At 32.4% G+C, this 8,158-nt stretch overlaps 1 long non-coding RNA gene across 1 annotated transcript; it reads left to right on the top strand.

Moving 5' to 3' along the window:
• The first annotated feature begins 5,214 nt into the window (after positions 1–5,214).
• LOC147563143 (uncharacterized) lies at positions 5,215–7,586 on the top strand. The gene is made up of 3 exons (XR_015238316.1): positions 5,215–5,271; positions 6,919–6,983; positions 7,504–7,586. It is a non-coding gene; the product is annotated as an uncharacterized LOC147563143 (long non-coding RNA).
• Positions 7,587–8,158: the final 572 nt, after the last annotated feature.

Here is an 8,158-nt window from a genome sequence, read left to right as displayed (position 1 = left end):
CCTTGCCGGTAAAGATGATGAGGTGGCGAGAAGATGATGTGATAGAGAGAGGTGATGAAATAGAAGAGAGAGAAATGTTGACTTGTTAACAATGTTATCACGGTAAGTAAAAAAGGGTCATCTGGATATTTTTGACAAAATAAGGGGCTAAGCAGGAAACTTGTCACAAAATTGGGGGCCATTTGAGAAATAACCCTAAAAAAGTATATACAATGTGTATTGCTAAACAACATCTAAATAAGAAAACTAATTAAAATAAGAATTTTCGGGTATATGGCCAAAAAACAACCCCTAATAACACTTTTAATCCCTAGAATACTTGATAAATCTTAATACCTAAACTAACCTTCCTTAAATATAAAAACACATTTATCTTCTAATTCACCAAATATAGTTTCCATTTTTATCTCCCAATTTCTCTCTTCAATCACGCTTCTAAACAAAGAAACCGTGATCTTCATTATAAATATGTAACCGAAACCAAAATATGGCTTTCTTTCTCTCTCTACATCTTAATCTTCTGGAAATCCTCCATTAAATCAGAAACATTGTTTCATATTCATTAGAGATGCTGAAATCATCTTCTTCATCGTTTCATATTCATTAGAGCTGCTGAAATCATCTTCTTCATCAAAAAATCAAGCTGCTGAAATCATCTTCTTCATCGCTAATCAGGTAAAACACATAATTGAAGTCAATTTTCGTCTGTTTTATAAGTTTTTATATTCTGTTTTAGTTTATTTTAACAGATTCTCTCTCTCTAAAGTTGATCGTATATGATTTGGAGTAAAAGTTTCAAAGATTAGATTACTAATTCATTATTTTTCGAATGTTTGATGTTTATTTTCTTTTCTAAATCCTTCAAATCGAGTATGTTATTATTGTAATAAATCATCAGATCATATATCTTTAGATTGTTGTTTAAGCTTAATGATATTCACATTTGTTCTTCAGATCTCATTTTCAATCCGTACAGATTTATGAAACCGGCGTTTTTTTCGTACGGTTCCTCATAACAGAATCTACATTACATGTCGTTTCTGGTAAATTTCCATAATTTATTGTAAATTAGTCAAACATCTCCCGTACGATGTGTTTGTAATAGAAAACATAATATATGTATTTTGTAACAAATTATCCATACTTTATCAGGAATATCAAAAATATTATATTAATGTTCATAACTTATGGGTAATTTATTGAAAATTACGCGTACTTTAAACCCAAAACGGTACTCATTTCATTAGTAGAACAACTTCGCTTCACTACCAAATCTCATGTACTTTGAAATAAATTATAGGCAATTTACAGTAAATTTGCATACTTTCTAGTACATTACGCAAACATCTTCCGTACCATGTTTTTATAAGGGAGTGTAAAATACGCGTAATTTGTTATACATCATATATAATTTATAATAAATTATAAAACATCGTATAAGTGCACATAAATTATGTATTATTTATTTACCATTACGCGTACTTTTCACCCAAAACAGTAGCCTTGTTAAACTTACCAACCCACTCAAACCCTTCAAATATTGTTAAAATTTGACAAACATTATAGATAATTTACGGAACTGTACATGTAATTTATAATACTCCTACAATATATGATTTTTTTTGTTTAACGTATGTGTATTTATGTGTGTAGATTTGATATAATAGATGGAATTTCAAACAGAATCATCAAATCAAAGTAAGTCAACGAAAATAAAATCGGATGGCTGGGATAAAATATTTACTTAAGTTGGCCAGTTGTTTCCTTGTGGTGCAAAAGCGTTTGGATTAGCTCTTCGACATATAGTGTAACTGTTGTGTGTCCTGCTCAAGACTACAAATGGAGAGTACATGGATGCGCAGATTTTGTATTTTTTTTTGTAACAGAATGTAAACGATGTGTAATGTAAAAGAAATTATGTGTAATTTATTGAACATGACCCACATACGTTTGATAAATTACGTTGTATACATGACAAATGATAATTCCTCGTCATAAATAACACATAATTTACGTATTTGTTTCATTTGTGTATTCGATGTGCATTTTATATGCGTAAAAACTAAAACAAATGTTGTTGTAATGTTCACAAAAAAAATTTACTATGCCTAAATCTGAAAGTTAAGTGAGAGAAAGTGATATATACGTTTTGTATATTAATCCCCAAATCACGCTACACATTAGATGTAGTTTCCAAATTCACCCTAGAAAATTAAAAATCCCGCGATTTTTGTAGGAGGGACATGGACGGTAGTTATTTCATAAAGAATGGGTTATTATGTCTATAATGTAAAAGGACTAAATATCCATATTTTGAAAAGATTGGATCATAAATCTTTTTGAACATTATTTTGATCTATATACCCACGGACCCATACGATTCCTAATACAAAATTGAATTCAAAACAAGAAAATTAATATTAAAGTAACAAATTTGGAATCATCATTCGTTTGGAACTTACACATACTTTTTAATAATAAGAACGATTGCTGGGATATTAGCAAGAACAATTAGGGGAAGAAGGCAACACATTGTTATAGCTTTATCGAGTATTGCTGCTGCCACCATCTTTCTTGGAGGCCGTGGGTAATCCTCATGGGTTTCTATGAATTTGGACAAATTCAATATGTTCTCTTCGGCTTTATAATTCCACCCTTTCTTTATAAACCCTAGATAAAGCTTTAGATATATATCAACTATAGAAGGATAGGTAAAGACGGACGAGGTTTTGACTGACCAGCGATCCACATACGCTCGACATTTGGTTAAGATAGTTGTAGCACGACTACGAAAATGGCTAGAAACAAATTCTTCGAAATGATTTGGTGGGTTAGCAAGAATATTCAACATTTCTTTGCAACTTACAAAAAATGTGTCCCTGTCAGACGACCCATGACCACTAATATGTTTATAAGGAGGATCCTCGTATAGAACTGTGGCTTGGATGGACAAAAGAACTTTGAGCAAATACCATTCAGATGGCTCATTCTTTACTCCTCCGACCCATTCCTCATGATGGGGCTTCTTTGGATTGATTTCATTCACCCTAAAATCAAATGAAGTGTAAAATTTTGGTGGATGAATAGGGTAATCAGAGGGTAAATATATGTCGAAAAAGAAGAGACCGTCTTGGTAAGGAGTACCTGATGGACCTATAATGACTACTCTAAGGATATCGATTCTTTTTTCGTAAGCTCTGACATAAATTGAATCAGGGAGATTTTCTTCTAGAATCTCCCACTCTCTCATTATTCTCTCTTTTGTTTTGTTACAATATTTTATTCCCCGGTCACCGTACGCATAGTAATGATGATCTTTTACACTATCGTCTGTCTCTTCTGAACAAATTATTTCGAATTGTTTGAATTTATGATTGTCTTTTGTTGCTCCTTCACCATCAATATTTATAATGGTGTCTGGATTTCGAATCCTCATTCCACATACCATCATCCTCTCTTGTTTCAATCGATTTTCCATTCTTCACTTGATTACTGCCTTATTCTTCTACTGCCGACCTACTCACCCACCATCTATGTATATATATATATATAGAGAGAGTATAGATGTGGTGTGGATAGATATTCAAACCGACAATCCTAATTTAGTGGGATTCGGATTTGTTTGGGTTAATCCCCATCTTATAGGGTTTGACTAAAAGTCCAACACTATCACTGACTGGATCTAATTTAAACACGCCAGATTCACACAATGTCATTACACATGGTGCCATATTTTTAAACAATATGGGGAAAGGAAAAATCATAGGCCAAAAAATCTAAAGAAATAGTATTTTTTTGGATTAACTGATTCTTTAGAAGTACTTTTAGTTTTTCCTTGTTTGGTTGGAGATGAAAAATTTGTTAGTTTGTTTAATTTTCTATTTTACAAGTTTCACGGTTAGCATAAGCAAAATACTTCTAACATGTTTATATTTTTGTCAGCTTCTTCAGATGAAGCTTCAATTTTTCGGAAAACCAATTCAATTGAAATTATAAATTATCGATTTCATAAATTACCCCCACAAAACCTAAAAAATCTTAATCTAATAAAGTTTAGAATATAAAAGATAAATATCTCACATTCAACTTATCACATAAAAGCCTAACGAATTTTTCAATTAGATATGGTAAAGAGAGATACACATGAAGATGAGAATATAAACAAGTCTAAAGGAATAGTTAAATGACCAAATATAAGAGAACGAAAAAAAAACAATGTGTTTTATTATAGCCAATAACTGATATCTCAATTGGTAGTGAAGTACTCCAAATTCCTGGAGGTACCTAGTTCGATTTCCAAGGGAGGTGAAATTTATAGTTCATTTGTAAATGTCCCATGACTTGAGCGAACATATCGTTCAGACCTGAATCAACAAGTTAACATCTTCTTTGCTGCAAGTGATGTCACACCCTTGTGTAAATGAGACTAATATCTACCAACGGATCATGAAGACATCAACAACATGTACTATTAGAGGAAGACTTAACATGATATTATTTATATCTTTGAAATATATATTGTATTTATAAAAGATATATTATAATATTGAGAAGATATCTTAATTAGTCTTCTTGTCTAATAAAGAGACTGTGAGACTCTATACATATTTCGGTTGTAATCAACAATTGTAATGAAATAAGAATTATCTATTCTCTCTAATTCTATCACCGTTGTATGAATTCGTCATTGAAGTTTTTAAGAACAGTTGATAACGATAAAACGTTGTCAAGAAGTGAGACTAAGAGTAAGCCGCTAAAGGAAAGAAATAATCTCCATAAAGCCAAGTACATGGTTCCAAAAATAACCATCCTACACATGAAAATGAGAATATAAACCAGTCTAAAGGAAGTTAAATGACCAAATAAGAGGATGAGGTGGCGAGAGACGAAGTGGAAGTGATGAGATAGAAGAGAGATGGAGATTTGAGAGGTGGTGCTTTTAGAAATTTGGAGATATAATTTTAATTTGGCCCCTAAATTAATTCTAAGAAAGTTGACATTATTTGGGAATCGTCCCATATTTACAAGAAAGGGGCCAATATTGGATTTCTCAAATTGTTTCATAAGAAGGATAATTTTGGTGGCAAAAAAGTTAACTGACAAAGTTAACGATAGGGGGTCAATTTTGAATTAACGGAAGTAGGGGGCAAAAGAAAATCTAGTCACAAAGTATGGGTGGGGCCCAAAGAGAAACAACTCTTTCCCAATTTTCATCAGTCGAGTTCTTCTCCAAGGTGCTGGACAAATCAGATAAATCGGCTCCTTATGTAGGTATTATTGTGATTAAATTTCAACTTCATCTTGTTTCTTTGGTCCTAACCATAGTTATTATGGGAAAGAATCCATTAAAACTATTTAGGGGTTTCAAATCATAAACTTAATATAAGACAGTGAAATTTATTTAGGGTTTTTGCAATGATTTTTTTTTTTTTTTCTGATTTAAGTAGAGATCTTCTTTAGTTCTTAGATTTAGGGTATCTGATCAATCAGATAGAGATTAAGATGATATCTTTTAAGAGTTGAGGAATTGGGTTTTGGTTTTTAGTTGTCAATTATTGGCTTTAATTGCAGACTTCATTGTGCACGAATGGAAGCGATTGACATCCCTAAAAAGGTTGAAATCTTTCTGCCCTTGGGGGCCATAACCAATAATCAGACACTAATGCGAGAAAAATAATCAGTTAGTTTATGAAATAAACTCTTTTTTCTTAAATTTAAATGAATTACTATACTCTTAGGCCATGTTTGGCACGCGGGAATCGCGTGGGAATGGAATGTGATTCCTGGGAATCACATTCCCGACTATTGTTTGGCTCGCGGGAATGCAGGGGGAATCCTATTACTGAAGGAATGGGATTCCCCCGAAATGGGGTAATAGCAAACCCAGGGAGGGGGGTGGGTTTGTGATTCCCATTCCCGGGAATGATTTCATTTAATATTTTTGGACAAAATAATCCTTGATAAAATATTAGAATTCTCATAATATTTTTACTACAAAAATTTTAAAATCTAGGGTTTCAACTACCACCATACCAACACCCTCTCTCTCTCCCACCCCCTCTCTCGCTCAAATGTAACTCTCTCTCCATATCTCTAGTTTTTTTTTCTTCTCTCTTGCTCTTTATTCGTTAAAAATCGATTTCATAACGTTTAAAAAAATTAGTCGAGACCTTATTTATTTTAAATAAATCTTTAAATACAACTTAAATTAGTGTATTACGTTATTATTTCATATCTATAAATTTGAATAGACAATACTATTTAAAATATATATAACAAAGTTGACCTATAATTTATGTAGTTTGAGTAAAAGGATATAACAGGACTTTCGTAAAACTTACATTCTTATTCCTACACAAACCAAACAACAAGTTAGGAATCCATCGGGAATGGAATTCCTATTCCTGGTTGAACCAAACATTAAACCAAAATAATCTGATTCCCAGAAATCGCATTACGGGAATGTGATTCCCGGGAATGACATTCCATTCCCGCGCGCCAAACATAGCCTTAGTGCAAACTGCAAACCACTGTAACTCATTGAAAACCTAATATTATGTCTAACCACTCTTTTATGGCTATCACATGAGTCTGCAATAGTTAATTTCTCGAACGAACCTAAAATCGATTTGCTTCTAGAATTCACTCATTAATCACTTTATTAGGCCTTGGGGCAAACTTCTTTGGCTACCTGCCATGTTGGTAAACGTTGGTTGGTAAGTGCGCTTCTAATTTGCTCTTTAAGGTTCTAAAAGAAGGTTAACTGAAAGTTTTGTTGCTATTTTCTCAATTAGTTGGTAAACGTTTTGTTGCTATCTTCTCAATTAGTATTTAGTGGGTTTTTTTTTTAGAACTTTGTTGGTAAACATTTTTCCTATGAAGGTTAACTGAAACTTGACTGCTTTTTTACTCTTTAAGGTTTTAAAAGAAGGTCTGTGCTGGTACATACACTATTACTACGTAGAGGTTTGCTCCTAGCAATGGTAAGTGTGCTTCAAATCACAGAACTAAATTTTCAGTTAACTACTTCTGATGTCGTCATTCCTCTTGGAGATGATAGTCAATATTAACTTTCTTTGTACGTCATGTTTCCTTATGTGAAGGACTTCCATTTTGCATTTGATATTGTATGAATACAACCTTTTGATATGATGCACAAGCTCGAAACTTTCATTTTTCTTTTACTTCTCAAGGAGAAGCCGAAAGACAAAGAATAAGAATGAACAACAATCTACCACACATATGCAATGAACATGATCGTAGCTTTTTTTCTATTAGATCTCCCATCTTTAATTACCGGACCTGCTAAACTACCACACCGCAACTCCCTTAGGTAAAATATGTTGAGTGTGTGTGTGTATACTACATATATATGTGTGTATATATATATATATATCATAGACTAGTCTGCTTTTTTGTTTGTATTTTTACTTCCAGAAAGCATGGACAGCTAGACTATTTTTAATATTTGTCTGACTTATGCTTGAATATTCTTTACTGCAGGTTTTTGTCCCTATCATTTGCCTCCAATCTCAAGGATCTTGATCAGTTGAATATTAGCTTTGAACTAGGTTCACCATTCAAACCATTCAATCAGCTAATGGGGGTGTTTCGATCTGCAAGGTTGCAGTAGTTCTTTTCATTTATTTGTTTACGAGGTCACTGAGACTGTGATTTTCAACAATGTCAAACAATGGTTCACCGAGATCGACAAACATACAAATGATAGTGTGTGCAAGCAGGCTTGTTTGTAACAAATGTGATTTGGTTTGTCCGGCCAGTTCTGTAACATATATGTTGAATGTTTTGTTAGATCAATATTGGTTAAATCCTCTAATTGGTAAATGTCGATAATAGCATTAAACGAAATACATTATATTTTGCTAAGAGTAAGAATATTCTGATTGTCTATGTTTGAACTCATTTTAAATGGAATCGCCAAATTTGTATATCGACTTTCCCAAATAATCTTCAGAACAATATAAGCCAAAAACATGATTCCAAAGATAACCATCCAAACAAAGATATAATATAATTAAGCAATTTGACATTACAAGATCATTTTATTACTTAGAAATGTCTAAAGAAAAGTTTCTTCTAAAATCTTACTAGAGAAAATGCTTGAAATGCTTGTTAGAAAATTATTTATACAATAAAT

Source organism: Eschscholzia californica, unplaced genomic scaffold (genome assembly GCF_041429995.1).
Source record: "Eschscholzia californica isolate CP2 unplaced genomic scaffold, dmEscCali1.0.p SCAF_1, whole genome shotgun sequence".
Classification (NCBI taxonomy): Eukaryota; Viridiplantae; Streptophyta; class Magnoliopsida; order Ranunculales; family Papaveraceae; genus Eschscholzia; species Eschscholzia californica.
Note: the sequence above shows the minus strand (reverse complement) of the source record. Positions and strands in the feature narration are given on the sequence as shown.